The 23843-nt window shown below is 35.3% G+C and overlaps 1 non-coding gene across 1 annotated transcript; it reads right to left on the bottom strand.

The window, feature by feature from the left end:
• Positions 1–23519: 23519 nt before the first annotated feature.
• On the bottom strand, positions 23520–23626 carry LOC127090244 (small nucleolar RNA R71). Its single transcript, XR_007791770.1, has one exon. It is a non-coding gene; the product is annotated as a small nucleolar RNA R71 (small nucleolar RNA).
• Between the last annotated feature and the right edge of the window lie 217 nt (positions 23627–23843).

Genomic DNA, 23843 nt, shown 5'->3' with positions numbered 1-23843 from the left:
ATACTCCCCCTTATTTAAAATCATCTTTTCCTCTTCTTGCTAATCATCCACTGAAGTAACTTATTTCTCTTTCAAGACGATTTATGAGCTTTCAACTGTTCTTCAATCTCAGGTATTTTTCTTTAATCTCTTTATCCGCTTTTCTTTCTTGTAAGAAATAACTATTGTACATGAATGTGACGATGATGGGAATGCGTTAAAAACCCCAAGTATCCAAGAAAAGAAAAATATTTGGGACTTAAACATGAGAGAATGTAAGGATACCCTAAGCCAAGTTAACTTCGATCGTATCATAAAGGAAGTTCACGACGATATTTATGCCTCTTTTAGCAATATTGATTCCGAATCTTCCTCACCAGGTTCGTCAGTAGAAGTGTTGATAGAGATTGTCGACTCCTTTGATCAAGAGGTGATGAGCTATGATCGTAGCTTCATTGATGAAGTAGAGATCGCTAAACTCCAATCTTTGAAGAATATCTCCTCTACTGGAAACGAGGATGATGTTGTATTGGAGCCATGCATCCCAAGGGAATGTGTTTTTATAGTTCGTCCTAGAGGAGTCAAAGATGAGTATTTTTACTTCCATGTCGGTGCATTAGAGGATTTTAAAATCCATTTACCCTTTGCCGATTTCGAATCCCGCCTGTTAAGAACCCTAAACACTGCCCCTTCCCAACTCCTCCCCAATAGATGGGGTTTATCAAGGCTTTCAAAATGGTCTATGAGGCCATAAACATAGAGCCCACCATAGGCTATTTTTCTCCTTTTTTGAAATCAAGGGTGTTGAGAAGGGTGGCTGGATCATAATTAGTGGCCTTCCCGACAAGAGTTTTCTTCAAGTTTACACTACCAATTACAAAGGCTTTAAAGACTGGTTTCTCCAAGTTAGATGTATGATAACACCGAAACACACCGCATATTTGGCTCGATTTGCACAAGTTTTATTCTCGTTTTCCTTTCATTTATAGTATTATATTGGTATTTTGTATGGATTTCAGGTACTTAACCATGTGAGAGTCGTACGCGAAGAAACAAGGCAAATCTGATGAAAAACAGAGAAAAAAGTGTGTTTTGCACTCATGGCGTCCAGCATGGCATTCACCATGGAGGTAGCCATGATATGGCTGAGGTGTCCTATGACCCAACGGTCAAAAAGACCAAGTCTCCGTATTTTGTGAAGGTGGTGTTCACCATAGGGGGTATGGCGGTCGCAATCCCTTATAAAAACGAAGCGGTCAAGTTGGTTGAAGCATTCCTCCACATTACTCCCTTTTTTTCTCTCACACGAATCCAACAGTTGTGACTTGGTTTCCAAGGCTTTATAGCACTATAAATAGTTGTTGAAATTCACTTTTAAGATCATCCAAGCTTAGTACAACTTAAGCCATATATTTATATTTTTGAGAGCTTTAACTTTTCACATCGGAAAATTATTGCATTGTTATTGTTATTGAGTTTTGAGCACTTTATTTTGTAGCATTAAACTTGCCAGCATTACTTTCCCGTTCAAGTTTTCCTTCAATTTGTTCCTGTATCAGATTCAAGACTCTATTTGGAGCAGGTTCTTCTTATTATTAGTATTATTTATGTCGTTTGTTTATTTACTTTACATGCTTGTTATTTTCTTGCCTTACTTTAATTTCAAAGTTTAATTTATTCCATTGCACGTACGTAATTTTAATTGAATCACCTGATATGTTTAATTCTAATTTTCAATCCATCGCTTTATTGTTTACTATGACCATGTCCAACTAATCTACTAGTGCTGGAATGTGAGGACCGTCGATTCGACGGTACTCAGTCTGTTATTTCTTTAGGATTACTATCGGGAATGTTTTGGTTTTTATCTTAATTTTTCAGAAATTAAATTGAGCGGTTACTACGAGAGTAGAACCGTAGATACGTCGGGTAAGATCGAAAGTCATCTGGTACTTAAGATAAAATTATTAAGTTTTTTATTAATAAACACCGCAATAGCACTTTGTTAATTAATTAGGAGAATCTGATATTTCTAGAAAGTGATTTTAAAACTATTCTCGGAAGCATTTATAAGTTTAGAATCCGGGTATCCGGGCAAAAGCCGAGAACCCTTTAGAGTTAAATTTTCTAACCAAAACCACTTTTTAACTAAGTAACAGAATCTAATTTCTAAAAAAGGTTTTCACTACTTTAACACAAAACGCACCAGGCACGCGAGAGCGGACGGTGTAAATTAGAGAGTAAAACCCGATTTTGAACACGCGAGAGCGACGGTTCCTTTTTAATTAATTCTTTTTCAAGGAAGAAAATATTGCCCCGTAAGTAGTTCTACTTGGAAATAATAAGTGTATTATTGATCGATGAGAGCCACATTTCAATATTACATTTCTGAATTCATTCAAGTCTATTATTTTCACTTTGTTGTTCTTATTCCAATTCTTTTACGATCGCCTTAGATAAACACTGTAGCAATAGAAAATGATAGATTGACCATTAGGTCTCTATAGGTTCGACAACCTTTTATATTACTCTGATACACTTCGTATACTTGCAAAAAGTACCCATCAAGTTTTTGGCGCCGTTGTCAGGGACCAATTACATCAAATATCATAACCCTACTATTATACCATCTAGATTAAGGCGTCCTTTTTTCTTTCGGTCAATGCGAAGGACTCACAGTACCGTAACTTTAGAAGACCCAATAGATGAACCAGAGAGATACGTACGTGCACAACTTTTTCTCCAATGAATCAAAAGAGAAATGGAAAAGATCAAAATTGTAGGCCACTCAAGGATTTTGCCTTACCCTCTAACGAAGAACCTCATTCAAGTATTGTTAACCCTGCAATCGCAACTAACAACTTTGAATTGAAACCCACATTGTTACAAATCATACAACAAATTCAATTTGTTGGTCTCCCAACAGAGAACCTAAACCAGCACCTAAAAGTGTTCATTCAATTAGCTGAGACACTAAAATCCAATATCGTCGCTCTTGAGGCGATACATTTATGTTTAATCCCTTTTCCCTCAGAGACAGAGCGCGATCATGGTTATATTCCCTCCCAACCAATTCAATAACTACTTGGAATGACCTGAAGAAAGTATTCCTTGCTAGATACTTTCCACCAAGCAAGATTGTTGTTCTGCAAAACCAAATTACCAGATTCACACAACAGGATGGTGAATCTCTTTTCGACGCTTGGTAAGATAAAAAGAATTATTAATAGCTTGTCCATGCTACGGATTAGAACAATGGTTGATCATTCATACCTTCTACAATGAACTTCTCTACAACACAAAGATGACTATCGATGCTGCCGTTGGCGGTGCGTTAATGAACAAACCATACCCCGAGGCATGCGCACTCATAGAAGACATGACTCAAAACCATTACCAATGGGGTACTGAAAGATTCGAAGTAGAGAAGAAAGAAACGAAAGGAGGTATATACGAAGTTAAAAGCCTAAACCATATGAATGCCAAGATGGACGCCCTAGCCCAAAAGGTTGAAAGCTTAGTCATAAACCCTACAGCTACCATAGCTGCAATACAACTCGAATACAAAATTTGTGGAACCCCATGACATATCATTGTCGAGTACAGTCTTCTAGCATAACCAAGCCCATATCAGGTCAATTATGCCCAAGGAAACCCTTATTCAAACACTTATAACCCTGGATGGAAGAATCATCCAAACTTCTCTTACAAGAACAATAACTCTACTCTTCCTCAAAATAATGCACCTCAGAGATCACTAGGTTTTCAAGCCCAATCAATGACTCAGCCTATACAAGTTACTCCTTAGAAATCAAACCTTAAAAAGATCATGGAAACAAATTCGATTCTATGAGTTGACGAGTTGATTTTATAACTAGGTAACAAAGTCGATTCTATGGTAACCCACAATAAGATGCTAGAAACCCAAAACTCTCAAGTAGCACAACAAGTTGCTCAGGCTACACCAAGAGGATCATTTTCTGGACAACCTCAACCTAACCCTGAAAGCCTTGCTAATGATATTTCACTATGAAGTGAAACTACATATGATGGGCCTGTAGATCCTAGGTTGAATAACAAGCCAGAGCCATAGAAAGGAAACATTACGGCTACACCAAAAACATAAGCAGTAGAGGAACATGTAGAACCAGAGAAACTAAGAGAGGAAAAAATTAATGATGATGGATCAGTAAATGATAACCAAGAGAATCATACATATGTACCACCTCCTCCTTATAAACCCCCAATTCCATATCTGCAAAAACTTAAACAAACTAAATAAGACGCCCAATATAAGAAGTTTGTGAAGGTAATTGAAAAACTTCACGTCGAAATACCTTTCACTGAGGCTATTACCTAAATACCATCATATGCTAAATTCCTAAAATAAATCTTAACAAACAAGTGCAAGCTTGACGATCCCAAACCTTTAGAATGCAACACAATTGCTGAGAAAAAACTAGCCAATAAGGAGAAAGATCCTGGAAGCTTTTCTATGTCATGTGTTCTAGGAAGCCATGTTATTGATAAAACACTATTGGATTTAGGCGCAAGTGTGAGTTTGATGCCTTTAGTTGTCTGCAACAGATTAAACCTAGGATATATGCAACCAACTAGGATGTCCCTTCAACTGGATTATCGATCAAGTATGTACCCAATCAGTATATTAGAAGATATTTCAGTTAGGATTGGTCAACTTTATATTCCATCCGACTTTGTCATAATGGACATCAAAGAAGACGAAGATATCCCTATTCTTCTAGGTAGACCCTTTTTATCAACTGCTGGAGCCATAATAGATGTCAAAAGAGGGAAAATGACTTTCGAAATAGGTGACAGGAAAGTCGTTTTTATCCTATCCAAATTTCTAAAAGTGTCTGCCATTGATGACTCATGTTGTGTCATCGATATTATTGATGAGTGCATAAAAGAGTTGGATATGAAAGCACCTACCGAAACAATAAAACTTCCCTCGACCCCCATAATGGAGGACAGTGGATTTAAATCAATGACAGTGTATGTGGATGATAGTCTTTACGAATGTCAAGCACTCACCCCAGACCATATTCCCGATCCTAATAAATCGTCGATAGAGCTCAAGGAATTACCTAAGAATCTAAGATATGAGTTTCTTGACAAGGAACTCAATCGTCCAGTTATAGTAAGTGCGAATATAAACAGTGACGAAACTAATCAACTCTTGGATGTCTTACAAAAATACCATACAACTATAGGTTATAATATCTCTGACTTAAAGGAGATAAGTTTGTCTGTGTGCATGCACCGGATAATGTTGGAGCAAGATTCTAAACCATCCAGAGAACACCAAAGAAGGATAAACCTTATAATGAGTGATGTGGTCAAGGGGAGAGTGCTTAAATTTCTTGATGTTGGTATAATTTACCAAATTTCTGGTAGCAAGTGGGTTAGCCTTGTACATGTGGTACCAAAGAAGGGAGGTGTCATAATTGTACAAAACGAAAAAGGCGAATTTATGGCGAAACGTATAGAAAACGGATGGCATGTGCATAGACTATCGAAAACTGAACAAAGTAACTAGGAAAGACCATTTTCCCCTTCCATTCATTGATCAAATGCTTGAACGTTTAACTAAACACTCTTATTTCGGCTATTTAGATGGATATTCCGGATTTTTAAAAATTCCTATTCACCTAGATGACCAAGAGGAAACAACCTTTACATGTACATATGGAACATTTGCCTATCGATGAATGTCATTCAAACTATGCAATGCCCCTACAACTTTCCAACGATGTATGATATTTATATTTGCAGATTTTCTTGACGAGATCATGGAAGTTTTCATGGATAACTTCTCAGTATGCGGATCCAGTTTTAAAAACTGCCTTGATAACTTAGAGTGAATTCTGGAAAGATGCGTACAAGTCAATCTCGTACTAAAATGGGGGAAATGCCACTTCATTGTTACAGAAGGTATTGTCCTGGGAAATATAGTATCGGAAAGGGGCATTAAGGTTGACAAGGCTAAGATTGAGGTAATAGAAAACCTCCAACCACCAAGAAAAGTTAGGGAAGTCCGAAGTTTCCTTGGACACACCGGTTTTTACCGACACTTTATCAAAGACTTTTCTAAAATCATTAAACCTTTAACCGGTCTCTTAATAAAAGACGTTAAATTTCGTTTCAACGAAAAATGTCTCAAAGCATTCGACCTCCTAAAATGCGAACTAATCTCTGCACCTATCATGCAACCACCAGAATGAAACCAACTGTTTGAGATTATGTGAGATGCAAGTGACTTCGCTGTTGGTGTTATTCTAAGACAATGAAAGGACAGAAGACTACATGTAATATATTATGCTAGCAGAACTTTAGATGTGGCCCAACTAAACTATGCCACTACTAAAAAGGAGCTACTAACAATAGTATTTGCGATAGACAAATTTCGCTCCTATCTAGTTGGAGCCAAAATTATCATATACCGATCGCGCTGCCATTCGATACCTATTGAGAAAAAAAGATACAAAGCCTAGACTACTTCGCTGGATCATTTTGCTACAAGAATTCGGTTTGGAAACCTGTGATAAAAAGGGGACTACAAATGTGGTAGTTGACCACCTTTCGAGACTCGAATATCTGAAACTATGCCTTATTCCCATAAATGATGAGTTCACATATGATATATTAATAACTTCAGTCGATAATAGGATAAGTCACGATGAGGACCCTGACGAGTTGGAACTACACATCGAAGATGCCCTAATAGTAACCAGTGTACCTTGGTACACTGACTTCATTAATTATCTCGCAGCAAATATATTACCTCCAGATTTGACCTACCAACAGAAGAAAAAATTCTTCCATGACGTAAAACATTTCTACTAGGACGAATTTTATGTTTTCAAAGAGGAGATTCAAAATATCATTACTCATTACCACTCCGCTCCTTATGGAAGACATGCGAGCACATCCAAGACTTGCACTAAGATCCTTCAAGCAGGCCTTTACTGGCCAACTTTATGGTGCAATGTACATGCTTTCATAATAATATGTGATCGGTGCCAACACACTGGAAACATTTCAAGACGCAATGAGATGCCTTTAAAGTAGGGGTGTTCATGGTTCATGAACTACACTGAATCAAACCGAACCAAACCACATTTATATTTCAGTTCAGTTTATAATAACCATTTCAATAAAAATGCAATTAACTGCTAAAATGGTTTCAATTCGGTTTAAAACTAGTTTATAATCAGTTAGCAATTATAAACCAATGTTATAATCTTAACTCTTTTAAAATCAATTTTTTTAATTTCATAAAAAAAAATCTTTTTTTATAATATTTGTTTTTTTTTAAAAAATCTTTTATTTATAGAAAAAAAAAAGTCAGAATAATTTTTTATAAATTTCTTGCCAAAAAAATTATTTTTATTTTAATTTTTCGGGAAAAACAGTTCATAATAAATTTTTTTCAATATGAAAAGTTTCAGAATAATCAATTTCAAAATTTGGGGAAAAAATTTCCCTACAATTTTTTTTTCCGAAAATTTTAATTTTCAAAAAAAAATATTTTTCCAGAATTTTTTTATTTCAAAAAACAATAATTTTTATTTTTCTGAAAAAACATTTTTTTTATTTCAAATTAATTTTTTTTATGAATACAAAATTTTATTTTTAGAAAAAAAAATATTTTTTTTTCTAGAAAACTCTATATTCTTTTATATTTTTTTTTAATTTTCAATAAAATCTTTTTTATTTTTCATAATTACAAATATTTTTTAATTTCCATTTTTTTTCACTCTCAATAATTCTTCTTATTTTTTTTATAAAAAAACTTACTTATATAATTAAAACAGTTTATAAAAGAAAATTGGTTATGAACCGGTTTTAAACTAAATTAGAATTGTTTGACTTAAATGGTTAAGTTCATTAACCATTCAAATGGTTCAGCTATTTTATTGTGGAATGCAATTCAATTTATTAATATAGTTTAGTTAACCATATTTTTGGCATCTCTACTTTAAAGAATATTCAAGAAGTATAAATCTTAGATGTCTGGGGAATTGACTTCATGGGTCCATTTCCATCATCCATGGGAAACAAGTATATTCTCGTAGTTGTCGACTATGTGTCAAAATGGATTGAAGTCGTCGTCTCACCTACGAACGATGCACAAGTAGTCATTAAGATGTTTAAGTACTATATATTCCCCAAGTTCGGTGTCCCTCGCTTAGTTATAAGCGATGGCGGATCCTATTTTATTTCAGGAATTTTTAAGAAACTCTTAAACAAGTATGACGTTAAACATAGAGTAGAAACACCCTATCATCCACAAACCAATGGGCAAGTAGAAGTGTCAAACAGAGAAAAAATATATTTTAGAAAAGATTGTTTCCATTTCTAGAAAAGATTGGTCCTTTAGGATACAAGATGCATTGTGGTCTTATAGAACTGCCTTTAAGACCTCTATAAGGACAACCCCATTTAAATTAGTTTATGGAAAATCCTATCACATACCTTTCGAATTAGAACACAAAACCTATTGGGCTATCAAAGCCCTGAATATGGACTATTTGATAACTGCTGATAAACACATACTAGATAACCACAAACTGGATGAACTTTGTTGCGATGCCTACAAAAATGCCATAATTTACAAAGAATGAACCAAAACATGGCATGATAAGCAAACAGCGAGGAGAGAATTCTATGTTGGTGACCCAGTACTTCTATTCAACTCCAGATTACACCCTTTTCCAGGTATATTATGTTCCAGATGGTCAGGACCATTTGAAGTCACAAAGGTCGTGCAATCTGGTGTCGTTGAGATTCGAAATCAATCATCTGGCCCTTTCATTATAAATGGACAAAGGTTGAAACATTATAACAGCGACAATATTCCTACCTATTATTCTTTCCATACTTTGATAGAACCACTCATTGTTGCACCAACAACCTAATTCATACAATCCTCGAGCTGCCGACGTAAAGCAAAGCAATGCGTGGGAGGTAACCCATGATTCCCTTTATTTATTTATTATACATATTTCCTCTTTATATATATATATATATATATATATATATATATATATATATATATATATATATATATATATATATATATATATATATATATATATATATATATATATATATATATATATATATATATATATATATATATATATATATATAGAGAGAGAGAGAGAGAGAGAGAGAGAGAGAGAGAGAGCGGTTAATTATTTATTTATTTTCTTAACAGGACTAACTTGTGTATTGTTTACATTTCAGGTCCCATCGCTCTACAATGCATATTCCTTCTAACCATATTTTCAGGATGAAGAGTTTCGATGACATGCACGTTTAGTTCAGAGATGACATCCAGAGGAAACATTATGCGGTCCTATATGAGAGACCTTTGCTTCCCACTAGATACCCTGACCCCATTTGTTTAGAAGCCCTAGGGCTCGAAGATTATGTTAGATACATGTGTCACCAGCTCCAGTGGGATGAGTATTCTGAGGGCATGAACGTCACTTACCAGAACCTTACCCTAGATTTCCTTAGTTTACTTAACTATCAGCCTAACCATAGTCGCAGATTTAATAGGGGACTAATCACCTTTAGACTATTTGGGCATGAGTATAAGTTTACCCACCGGGAATTTTTTAACCTTTTAGGAGTTTAGAACGGCCTCGATGTTGTAGATGAACTTCCTCATTATGATTTTATGCAAGAAGAGCTAGACATTTTCTGGAGAAATATTACCGGCGGGGGAAGCCCCGACCCATCCACCTAGATTTCCACCTGTATCTATAACCCGACATTTAGGTACTTTCAGATGATTTTAGCCTAAACCTTTTTTGGTAGAAGTGAAAATAGCGAGCTTGTCAGCGTAAAGGAGCTATTCTTTCTCTTTTGCATCACCCAGTTGCATCCTATCGAATATGGCACCTTCCTCATAGAAAACCTCAAGCATATTACATTATCTACCGTGGGACCTATCCATGTAGGTGGGACAGTTACTCACATTGATTATGCCCTGGGCCTCCTGAACCAACTTTCTCACTTAGTTCTTTACTGTGGATACACCCTTATAGACATGGACCATTGTCTAGATTGCGACTTAGTGAGACGAGTTTTCTTTAGCACTGAACACTACAAACTCCTCATTAACAATGAATTTGTTCACCACTTCGCTTTACCACACCATAAAAGAACTAATATCTATAATAGGGAGAATTAGACTTATGCTTTAGAGGCCCAAGGAGATACACCAACTAAACCTGTCACTCCTCCTACCCCTGAGTACCACCCTACACCCCCCTCAGATAGGATAACCATATTTTCCTCTAATGTCAATATACAAAGGCCTAACATTGACTATGATCTCAATGCCATGCGCCAGGAGATGGCTTCCCTTCACAAAGAACTTACTGACCTTACTTTGCAGATGGAAGTGGCTAATGCCACTCATGCCGAAGAAACAGATTACCTCTGCCAAGAGATCCACAGTCTTTGATGCCAGGTCGTAAAAGCTCGGGCGTCCTGTCCACATCAGACTCAAGATTGCTCGCATATGTCTATTTAATAAACTCTCAACCAGTCTCTTTCACACCATATACATTGAAAGCATTGAGGCCACTGCTTAACTTTTTTGTGGGGGAGGATTTATATCTCACCGTCATTATTTATTTCACCGTCTTTATATTCATTTTTGTCAGGTTTAATTTTCCATCATTAGATTTACTTCACCGTCCATTAGATTCATTCCATGTTTTTTTCCGTTATTAACATTAATTTTTCAGGATTATTTTCATCTCTATTCATTGTTATTTTCAGTTAGTTTTCCGGTTAATTTTTGAATTTTCCACTGACATTGTTTGGTATTTTTATTATTTTTAATCCTTATGTAAGTTTCATTTATCAATTTTGACAATCTAGCAAAGCAACCCTTCAAGAAATTGCCCCCTCCCCCCTAAATATGCATCCAAACACCCCCAGAAGCCCAAAAATTCACAACAAAAGCCCATCTGCAGAAATAACACATATGGCGTTCGCCATGAAATGGTGACGTTCACCATGGGTCCTGGAACACCAAAAATGGGACAGAAGCGGAAGAAACACTTTTCCCCCCATTTTCAACATATCTTCTTCTTCCTAAACCCATTTTCTTCCACCATTAACTCACATAGAAACCCCAATCACCCACATTTACTCTCTACAACTCCAATTCCCACCACCTTCTCCATAAATCTACCAATTCCTCAACTTCAAATGCCCTCATTCTCAGACCTTCATCAAAATACTCCATTTTCCCACAAAACCAACAAAAATGGCAGCAATTAGTGATGGAAATATCATTTTTCGACAAGGGAGGGATGACGGCAAGCAAAGGAAGAAGTATGAAAATTTGTTGAGCCGAGACATTTTCTCCATGAGGTACCTCCTATGGTTTCTATTATGATGAAGATATTTTGCGGGAACAGAGAGCTCGTGAGGAGGAGCATGATGGCTTGTTTTACACCATGTATGAGCAACAACAAGATATGATGGGGTTTATACGGGAATCACAATGCCAAGTAGACTGCTTCCTACAATCAGTATTGGAAACCCAAGCCACCATGGCAGGCTAACAGATGCCTCTACAAGCTTCATAAGCACGTGATTTTTCTCTTGTGAAAGCTAACCAGGCATCTATACTAGGGAACCTCCAAAGTCTATAGGTGTCCAACGCCTCGTTGTCGGCAGGAGTTCGGCAAGTCGAGATATCCCAAAGTTCACGCCACCGGAGCAGGAGCCATCATCCATGGCATCAAGACCAGGCAAGAGAGGGAAGTGGAGGCCATCAGTAGCAGATCGTCTAGGTTCTAACATTCCTTTTTCACCTTTTATCGAAACATTAGGGATAATGTTCGATTTAAGTATGGGAGAGGAACCTTACTGTTTCATTATTATTGTTTTTAGCTAGATTTATTGTTTTAGTATGATTGCTTAAGATTTCTTCACTAGTTTAATATGTTTGTTGTGTCATTCCATGTGTTGTCAAGTCTTTATGTGTGGCTTTCTGCTGTTTATTAATTCTTCCATTTCTTGAGTCATACCAAAAAAAAATTGAAAAACAAAACATGTGTTTATTTTGAAATTTTAGGCTATTAGACAAGTTAAGAATAGGTTGTAGAGACCTGGGAAAACCTCCAGAAGATCAGTATCATCTTAACACCGTAAGTCTCCTAATTATAGAGACCAATCTGAATACATGTTATGCCATGGTCTTGAAATCTCACCCCTAAATGAGTTTTTAAGTAGTTTATCTTAGTAGTCAGCACCATATGAATTACCACTGAGTAAGTGGAACGATGCAAATATGTGAATGATCCCGTGCTAAAAAGAAAGAAAAATATTTTTAAAAAATGGAAAAGAAAGAAAAAGAAAAGGGAATTTGCCTTCTAAGTTAGGTGACCCTCACCCGGTCACTTATCCTAACAGTTGTAAAACCTCTAAGAATATTGCATATTTATCAAAACTTTGACATAATATGGATCATGATCACTAACAGGTTCGTTTTCCATGTATGTACAGATAACAGGCTTAATGTGATTGCGCCTGAATAAAAAAGGATGAAAAATAGGTGAATAAATTAGGCTTAAGCATAACGACATGATGCAAATTGGTTTGTATAGGAAGGAGATTTATGACCGCAAATGCGGAATGTGTTACTACAATACGCTTAGTTTGCGAGTTAGTACCTATCAATATGACCTTGAGCGAATAAGAGTCTTTAGCCTGGAATAATTAGCCGAGTACCATTGTTTTTCTTCTTATGAGCATGAATGTTTGCTTGAGGACAAGCAATGGTTTAAGTGCGAGAGATTTTGAAAACACTGAAACACCCTGCATATTTGGCTCGATTTGCACATGTTTTATTGTTGTTTTGCTTTCATTTATCGTATTATGTTGGTATTTTGTCTGGATTTCAGGTACTTAACCACGTGAGAGTGATATGCAAAGAAACGAGGCAAATCAAATGAAAAACAAAGAAAAAGACGTTTTTGGCACTCACGACGTCCAGCATGGCGTTTTCCACGGAGGTAGCCATGTTGTAGTTGAGGTGTCCCATGACCCAACGGTTACAAAGACCAATTCTTCACATTTTATGAAAGTGGCGTTCACCACAGGGGGTATGGTGGTCGTCATCCCTTATAAAAACGAAGTAGTCTAAGTGGTTGAAGCATTACTCCCCATTACTCCTTTTTTTTTATCTCACATGAACCCAACAGCTGTGACTTAATTTCCAAGGCTTTGTAGTACTATAAATAATTGTTGAAACTCACTTTTGAGATCATCCAAGCTTAGTGCAACTTAAGCCATATATTTATATTTTTGAGAGATTTGATTCTTCACATCATAGGATTATTGCATTGTTGTTGCTTTTAAGTTTGGAGCACTTTATTTTGTAGCATTAATCTTGCCAACATTACTTTCCCGTTCAAGTTTTCCTTCAATTTATTCATGTATCTGATTTAAGACTCCGTTTGGAGCAGGTTCTTCTTATTATTATCAGTATTATTTATTTCTTTTGTTTATTTACTTTGCATGCTTGTTATTTTCTTGCCTTACTTTAATTTTGAAGTTTAATTTATTCCATTGTACATGCGTAATTTTAATTGAATCACCTGATATGTTTAATTCTAATTTTAAATCCATCACTTTATTGTTTACTATGACCATGTCCTGCTAATATACTAGTTATAGAATGTAAGGATCGTCGATTCGATGGTACTCAGTCTGTTATTTCATTAGGATTAGTATTGGGATTGTTTTGGTTTTTATCTCAATTTTTCAGAAATTAAATTGATCGGTTACTACGAAAGTAGAACCGTAGATACGCCGGCTAAGATCGAAAGTCGTCCAATACTTAAGATAAAATTGTTAAGTTTTTTATTAATAAACACCACGAGAGAACTTTGTTAATTAATTAGGAGAATTTGATATTTCTAAAAAGTGATTTAAAAACTATTCTCGGACGCGTTTCTAAGTTAAAAATTCGGTAATCCGAGCGAAAGTCGGAAACCTTTTAAAGTTAAATTTTCCAACCAAAACCACTTTTTAACTAAGTAACAGAATCTAATTTCTAAAAAAGGTTTTCACTACTTTAACGCAAAATGCATCAGGCGCGCGAGAGCGAACGATATAAATTAGAGAGTAAAACCTGGTTCCGAATATGCAAGAGTGACTGTTCCTTTTTAATTAATTCTTTTTCAAGGAAGAAAACATTTCCCCGTAAGTAGTTCTACTTAGAAATAATAAAATTATTATTGATTGATGAGAGCCACATTTCAGTATTATACTTCTGAATTCATTCAAGTCTAATATTTTCACTTTGTTGTTCTTATTCCAATTCTTTTACGATCGCCTTAGATAAACACCGTAGCAATAGAAAATGATAGATTGACCATTAGGTCTCTGTGGGTTCAAAAACCTTTTATATTACTCTGATACACTCATATACTTACGGAAAGTATCCATCAATGTAGACCAATATGTCCTCAGGTATTAAATGCGTTAGATGGATCTCATCGCTCTTATATCTATTGGACTGAAAAACCACTTCCGATATTTGGGTTTGATTTTGATAATCTAAACGCCCTAAAAATCCAGTATTTGGACATATTAGATTCATTTCGTATGATGAATGTTCAGGATCTATTGCATTTACCCGAGGAACAAGTCCTTCCTTTTTTGGGTAATACTCATCTATTTTCTTTTTGCATTATTCGTTGCACTACACTTTATTTCCCTAACCCTTTTCATGTCCTTTTTGTAGATAAATGGTTGACTTATTTGTGAAGGAGCAAAAAAAATCTGATGTCTGAAGCTCGGGCGACGAGAAGAGGAACCGGCCAATCTGTGGCTAAGTTATACTTGTCCGGTTTAAAAACCTGGACATTTAAAGAAGAGAAATGTAGCATCAAGTAAAACAACCTCAAACATTTTTTAGCCCTGAGTCTCAACCATCCCTCCACTAGAGGACTCTCTTCCGAACTCCCCAAAGAATATGAAAACTTTGATGAGTGACAAGGTTTGTAGAGCCGATTGGGAAATTTCCTCTTTGATGCAAGAGGCCGGTGGAAGAAATCAAACCAAACCATCCAATAAGTTTAAAATATGGGGTAACAACTTTGATGGATTGAAGTTCCTATATGACCATCTGAATGCCATAGAAGATGTGAACAAGGTGAAGAAAATAGGCCGGCAAATCCAAAATTTATGATTTTTGTTATTATAATTAGAAAATTAGGGAGAAATATGACTCATCTTATCAGTATGTGAAAAACAAGGAATTGGAGAAAAGAATTTTTGAAGGGAGTGCTAGGGCTTGAGAGAAGAAAATCAATTGAACTTTGCTTTGTTGAATTTTGCTAGAACTATAAGGTAAGGGGGAGAAAGAGAAATCAAAATGTGTGCATTACATGATGGGGTAGAGAAGAGAGGTCATTGCTCTCATTATGGTTGTATGATCTTATTTTGGATGTGTTTGTTGTTGTGTTCAAATCTAAAATTGGTGATTGCTTATGTTGATTATGTCACTATTGTGATTGAATCCACGTGTGAATTATCCTGTGTATGCATATGTAATTTTTTGTCATGGATGAATGTTTGAATGTTGGGTTTTACTCATGAATTGATGAAAATTGATGTTGAATTCGATAATGAAATTGCTATAATGATGGTGAGATAAGTGAAGTACATGTTAACGATTATTATGATATGATTAGTTGCTAAATTCTAGAGATAAGTTGTTTAGGTGTTAGGGTGTGTTTGGGTCAGGATTGAAAGTGAGGAAAGCTGAGGAACATGAAGGAAAACTGAATTTTGACTGAGCCAATCTATTGGATATAGTAAAAAAAATCTATTGATTCCTTTGAAAAACCACTAAAAGTTGGTTGAACCAATCTATTGGATACAGTAAACATTTTATTGGTTCATTTGAAAAAAATACTAAAAGTTGGTTGAACCAATCTTTTGGCTATAGTAAACGATCTATTGGTTCCTTTGAAAAAACACTAAAAGTTAGATAAACAAATCTATTTGCTACATTAAATAATATATTTTTTGTTGTTACTGAAACGTGAAACCCTAAACCCCGACTGAACCAATCTATCGGCTATAGTAAACAATCTATTGGTTCCTTCGGAAAAAAAAACTATAATTGGACTAAACCAATCTATTAGATACAATAAACAATCTATTGGTTCACTCACAATTTTGAAAATTTCGTTGGCAGTGGGCTAAGATAATCGATTGTTCCCCCTAGTGCAATCGATCGACTCCTATTTTTGGTGGTTGACCTCTTTATCAATTTTGGTCGTAACTTATGTTCCATAAGTCCAAATGAGACGTTGTTCAAAGCGTTGGAAAGCTAGCTCACAAAGCTACCTAATAGCAGTACTTGGTGAATTGTTTGAGTTATAATTGTTTTCCTAGGTAATATTTCTGATAACTTGTGTGATTGGTTAACGAATCATTATGTTATACGATAATGTGTTGTTGTGTTGGTGAAGTAACATGAATAAATGCATATGAATGCTACAATTGTTGAGATGATGTTATTTGTTGCTGTTTGTTAATGTTGTAACATTATTTGATTATTGCTTATGGTGAATAATGTGATGCATAAATGGTAAGATGTCTATGGGGATCCTATTGGTGATTTCTTTTGGTGATAATGCATGTTATTGTGAGTTCATGCATCATGGTGTACGGAATTTAGTCCAGTTTTGGTGAGCCTTGATCCTATGACGGGGATCAAGTACGGGTAGCTGGTTCCGGTAGGAATCAGTGATGTGTTACCTATGCTGATGATAATGATTTTAGTGTGCTCTGGTTCCAAGAGGGAATCTGGTCCTATAGTGGGGATCATGGAGAGAAATGAACCTGAGTGTTCATGAATGGTACCACGTGCATAATGAGTCAATTGTGGAGTGCATTGCATACATGCTTGCATATGTTGTTGATTATTCTTGAGGTAGTTGTTTGATTGAAAAGACGTGTATGTTATGTTAAATGCGTGTGAGAATATGTGGTTGTTGATTGTATAATAAATGTATGTTTGTTGTATGTTTCTATACCTTAGCATTCTTTATACTGTTTATATTGAATGTTATTTCTCACCCCTGCTAAATATTTTCCACCATGGACATCTTGCAGATACTCAGAAGTAGATTGACGCAGTAAGTGGGAGTTAGTTCATGGAGTTAATTCTTTAGTTTATCATTGTCTAAAAGTTGCTATGATCTTGTAACATCAGGATTGGGAATGATTGATTGCTTATTATATTTTATTTGGAACTTATTTGAATTATTTGGTGTTTTGTTGAAGTTGTGGAGAGTTGCACATGACAACTAATTATTTTGGAAACAATTTTATGTTAAATTTAAGTTGAGACTAAAAGTCTAAGTTGCAATATTTTATTATTTAAATTAATATCGATCCCGCCATAATGATACTTTAAGTGAAGATGAGTGTGCGATGACAGATGTTGTATGAACGTGAATATTTTTCCATTGCATGTTTATTAAATATTTGTGATGTTAATGGATTATTGTGTATGACACCTTAAAATTGTCGAGTAAAGCTTAATAAATATGTTTCAGGGTTTAGGGTGTTACACCTCACATTTATTGTACTCAACGGAAACTTCCTAATAGGCTAAGGTTAAGTGTTCTTAAGAGAATGTTTGCAATCATTTTGTTTATTTATTAAATGAGATATTTACAAAATATTTATTGAGGGAAAATGTTAGTTTTATTATTGTGCTCGCCAAGGTTTTGTAACGGTAAATTCGTGACCATCAAGCTATAGATAAGCTTAACGTCAATAAAACCAGAGTCACCGCCGCGCTTTTATTGCTTCCAAAGGAAAAGGGAAAAGTACGAACAAAACCCAAAGATAATAAGTTTTCAAATCAAAACTAATAAAATGCCAGAGATTACAGGTAAGGGGGTTGGTAACACAGAGGGAAGGTGTTAGCATCCAAAGTGTCCTAGGTACTCCTATGGAGCCCTTTTTTGCGTATATATGTTTTTGGTTTAAATGATGTTTGATAAAATAAAGAGTGTGGGGATGAGAAAAGAATTTATTGATTATATTTTGTGTGTTTGACAAGATCTTCGGTCTTATGCCTATGTACCAACATAAAAATGAGGGATCAAAACCCCGTAGTTCGTGGTAAAAATTTTAAAGAAGTTGGTGAATTGATTTTAACAAATGTTTAAATGAAAAGGCACAAAAGGCCAAAGATTTGAATGGGATTGTTAGTTCTTTTTGTCTTTTGAAATTTAAGTCAACATGGTTAAGTTTACTTACAAGTTTGATTTAAGAAAAAAGTTTAAAAATTCAATGGCATAAGGCCAAAGTTTCTAATCATTAAAACATATCTAAGTTTGAAATCTCAAGCAAAGAAAGTTTTTGAAAAGAGGGAGAGATTTTGAAATTAAAGAAAGTGGGAAGATATGAAGAGACTACCCTAAGCACAAATTTAAAAGTTTAAGAGTTGAAAAGATCTGATAAATGGGATGCAATCCAACAAACAAGAATGTCATATAGAAACTCATTTTCCTTTGGACTTTGATAAGGAATAAGCAATGATCAACATCCAGACATCATGAATATCAAGACATCAAATAAAGGTAGTCATATCCAAGCAAGCACTCCAATAGCTAGCAGTCTTCGGTGTTTTCCCATGTATCAGATGAAATATTCCTTGACCAACTCAGAACAAAACATCAGACATAGACAATAATAACAAAATAACAAAATAACAATTAAGCATAGAGACAGAGTCGCAGATGAATCAAAGAGATCCCAGGTCTTGCATAAGATGAAAGCACAATTCAAGATAACTTAGTCTCACAAGTTGGCATTGGCCAAGTCCTTTAGCATATGTAGTGTTGCCTAGTTCTAAGTCCAGAAGCTCAGATCAAGTCTTAACAGTCCAACAAATGTTTTTGAAGGTTTTTGTTGTTATTAAATGTTGTAAGGTCCTAAGACCACAAACAAAACAAAGGCAATTAAACAATATATACAATCATAAGATATAGCTCAAATGAGCAAAGTGAAAATGACTTGAAACATAAACAAGTTGTATGAAATGTAAATGGCAATGAATGATAAATGCACTTGAAATTTAAAGTGCATAAAGTAAATAACTTAAAAGTAAATAAATATTAATAAGAGTTATTCAATGGTTAGTCAAATGTTAGTGTTGAATTTTAATTGATTAAGTTATTCTTTGGAGAACACTCAACCATTCACTCACAAGTATGAATCCTTAAACCAAGACATCTTCCATTAGAAGGGCCTCAACTTGGATAATTCAACAAGTATGCCACTAGCTCTCATGAAAGGAAAAAAGGTCAAGTTTCCACACAATGCCATCAAGAATGGGAGACTTACAATCTCACTTACTAGAATGATATGCCTTGAGGGTCAAATTTAGCTCTATGTTAAGCAATCATAACTGGACTTATGTAGAAGTCACAACTATCTGAGGTCGGGCAATAAAAACATAGGTGTTAATGCATGTTAGAGATTTGGTACAAAGAACCAAACTCATAAAACATACCACACACTAAAAGAAAAAGGTAAAGACCTATCTCAGACAGACTTATATTGATTCATCTGACACAAGGTCATTGATGAATTAATTAGCATTTAGACATAAAGAGATTTCATTGGTCAATGAAGGAATATGGAAGAATATGGATGAAGATGAAGAGGGAATGGGAGATAGAAACACAAATTGATCATGAGAGGAATTTCATCTGATCAATACCATTCATTCATTTTGGGAGATGAAATATAATTTCATCAATCCCCTAAATTCAATGGTTTTGATTAAACAAAGGTCAAATCAACCATGACAAAGGCCCAAATCAGAAAGTCAAACAACAAAAGACCATAAAAATGACTCAACATAATTTTCAAACATTTAATCAATTAAAAATCACATTAAAACTGCATTTTAATTTGGATAAAACCTCAAATCCCTTCAAAACACCAAATAAATGGCCAAGGGATTTATCCTAGGTCAAACAAGGTTAAAGGACCTTAGACAAAAAAATCACAATTTTTGGAAACTCATATGTATTTTAAAATAATTAAAAATATGCATAAAAAAATTTAATTCATGAAAAATACCAAAGTTAATCCGAAAAAACAACATTAATTCAAAATATGGAAGAGGAAAATATTTAAAGATTTTTGTTGAAAGCCCCATATTTTTTGGATTAAAAATGGATTTATTATGAATTAAATAAAATAAGGATATTCAAAAATAAAATCAGAAATTTAAATAAATGAGAAAAAACAAGGGCCATCAGATCTCCCTCATTAATTGAGGTGGCAAATCTGATGGCCAAGTGCGCGTTCCATGGTGAACCTGAGTCAATGCATCACACGCGTGGTAATCAAAAGGAATGGCCAGGATTAAAACGTTTTAAACATATCAGATGGTTGGAGACATGCCACCACATCATCGGAGCCCTAGCTCCGGTCATCTTCTCCGGTGGACCTCACCGGACTGGTCCACCACAAACCACCATCAAAATAAAAAGTAAGGACATGGTTTTAAAAGAAAAATACCCAGGAGCTCGAATCTGACCTCCATTTCATCCAATTCCAAGTATATTGAAAGATACATGGATTTGAAATTTGAGGTGCATGATCTGAGTTGCTTCGATTTGACCTCAGAGCAACTCAATATTGTTGCCTACATTGGTAGGACTTCAGCCAACCAAAAATCAAAGAGAATTATGAATAATTGAGAGAGAATCGAAGGCTCAAAGTTTCTAAAAATTCACCTTCAGGTAGCTTGAATCTGGCTTGATCTTGCTTCCAATTTTCCTTGGCTCGACTCTAGAAGCTTGCAGGAAGTGAAATGGATCAATGAAAGGCTTGGATACTTGGAGTTTCAATATCAAAACAGAAGGAGAATTGAAACTCTATTTCAAGTGAAATCTTCAAGTCCATCCTTTAATGGAGGTTAGGGATGCAACACTTCAAATCTTGGGCCGAAGGGTCCTTTATTCTGATCATAATGGCCATGTGTTTATAGGGTTATGCATTGTTTTTCACACACTTGAAAATTTTGCCAAATTTAGCAACCTTGGTACATGGTGATAACATGAAACTATATCACATTTTAGGACTTAATTCAATTAAATTATATTATTATTTGCTTCAATTTATTTCATTTTACTCGATATTACTCGGTATTTCCTTTCTATTTATCTCAGGTAGTTTATTTGAAGCACAAGTAAAAAAGGAGAGAAAAGGAGGTGCAGAAAGAAGTTTTTGGAAACAAATATCAAAAGCCAAAGCCCAGCCCAAAAAAGCACAGGCGCTGTGCCTGTGACGAGCGTCATAGAGGCTGTGACGAGCATCACGCTATGCACACTCCTGTGACGAGCATCACACATGGTGTGACGGACGTCACACCATTCCCCCTATATTTTTGCCTTCAGAGACGTTGAGTCCTATTTGCACGCCTAACCATTCGCTACGTGGAGACCTTTGACGCGGACTACTTTTGGAAACCGTTACAGAAAGTACCAGTATAAATATCAGCTTTGCAAACCCTGCAGGGGTTCCAGACTTTTTCCAGCTTTCGCTTTTTTCGCATTTTTTCTTTTCCAGCAGCTTAAGCATATTTTTACAGCAATACTTGTATGAGTTTTATATTGTTTTCCCTTGAAATTTCTATTTTCCTTTTTAGCATTTAGTTAATTCTTTTTTCGCACAATAGTTTCTACACCGGAAACTATTGTGTACCTTTTACCGGATCTAACCTTACGTTAGAATCTAGTTTTTTTATTCCTTCGCTTTTATTTTCCTGCCTGATTGAAGAATTCGAGAACAGATCCAACCGACCTGTGGTGGAGTGTTCAAGACTGCTATTTAATTTCTCAGGTTCTTTAATTATTGTTTGAATTTATATATGCCCTGTTTTACTGTTTATTTATATTATTTGCCTGAGATGAATCTGTTTATGCATGATATTTATTTAAGTCTGTTTAGTATGTCTGGCTAAATTATTTAGGTATCGGTATGTAAAGTAAGCGGAATGAAGGAATCAAAACTAAGTTGGTTTAATTAAGTTTAAAATTAAAATCACTCTTTTTACGGTCTCAATTTACAGGTTTAATAACAAAGTTTTTGTACGAAAGTAAAAGACATAAAGAAGTTAAAATCAATAGAGCGAGAGTTTGAGTTTTTGACTGGACAGTGTAAATTGGACATTAATTCTAGATCAGAGCGAGAGCAATTTTTAGAGTTAATTAAATTCTAATCTTTTTCAAAAAGTATTTTTAAAGATTGAATGTGAGGACGAGAGTTAAGCATTTGAATTTAATTATATAACCTAAGTCAACAGAGCGAGAGTTTGAGATAAGGGTGTTTAAACGATTAGTGTTTTCTTAAAAAGAGTTTCTACGGATTCTATTGTTTTCAAAAAGTGGTTTTTGACTTAACTATAAGTGACAGCTACGTTAATATAAAATCATAGTTTATTCAACAGAGCGAGAGTTTGAGATAAAACTTTTAATCAATAGCGTCAACTGAAAAGATTTATTTTAAAACCAAGAAACCAATAAAGAATTGATTCCCTAATTACGACGAACTGCATACCGATATCCGCTTATTAGATATTTATTTTAGATCTTATTTTAGTTTTAGTTTTTCCCCCAAACAATCAAAGTATTACCTGCCTTAGCTTTACGAAGTAACCTTAGATAACGGTATATCGATTCATAAGTCCCTGTGGGATCGATATCTTTTAAAACTACGCGATAGAACTGTGCACTTGCAGTTTGTACCCCAAATTCGACTCATAAAGTCGAGCGATCAAGTTTTTGGCGCCGTTGCTGGGGACTTTTATTTAGTCGATATCGTAACTCTTCTGTTACGCTGTAGAGACTAAGGCTTTTCTTTTTCTTTTCTTTCTTTCGTTGATTTGTATGCCACGCACTCGCTCACAAGGCGAGCCATTCTACTTACGAATCAATGATATCGAACTATATCTCTGAGTCTTACGACGAATTCGGGAATATCGTGCTGCAGACAATCTCCCTCCTGTTGAACTTCCCGATTTCAAAAATATTTTCCCTTCGATACCCGAGATGGCAGAACCAGCTCGTGCTCTTAGAGATTACGCCGCTCCATCGCAAGATGAACCGCATTCAAGTATTGCTCCACCCGCAATCGAAGCAAACAACTTTGAACTCAAACCTTCACTGTTGCAGGCAGTGCAACAGAACCAATTCTCTGGAAATCCTACCGAGGATCCTAACCTTCATTTATCCGTATTTGTCCAATACGCTGATACTGTTAAAGCTAATGGTGTCACGCCAGAGGCAATTCGACTTCGTCTTTTTCCTTTCTCATTAAGAGATAGCGCTAGAAGATGGCTTCAATCTCTTCCTTCCAACTCAGTCACCACATGGAACGAGTTGAAGAAAGTTTTTCTTGCTCGATATTTTCCGCCAAGCAAAACAGCTATGTTAAGAGCCCAGATAAATGGATTTAAACAGAAAGATAATGAGTCTCTTTTCGAAGCATGGGAAAGATACAAAGACATGATGAGACTTTGTCCACACCATGGTTTAGAGGACTGGTTAGTAATTCATACCTTCTTTAATGGTCTCCTGTACAACACGAGGTTAACAATAGGCGCCGCCGCAGGTGGTGCACTAATGAACAAACCTTATGCTGACGCTTACCAACTTATCGAAAGCATGGCTCAAAACCACTATCAGTGGGGCACCGAACGAACAATGGTGGAAAAACCTCAAACGAAAACTGGCATGTACGAGATAAGTAAC

Source organism: Lathyrus oleraceus, chromosome 5, assembly GCF_024323335.1.
Source record: "Lathyrus oleraceus cultivar Zhongwan6 chromosome 5, CAAS_Psat_ZW6_1.0, whole genome shotgun sequence".
NCBI lineage: Eukaryota > Viridiplantae > Streptophyta > Magnoliopsida > Fabales > Fabaceae > Lathyrus > Lathyrus oleraceus.
The sequence above is the reverse complement of the archived record's forward strand: the minus strand, read 5'-3'. Positions and strand labels throughout refer to the sequence as shown.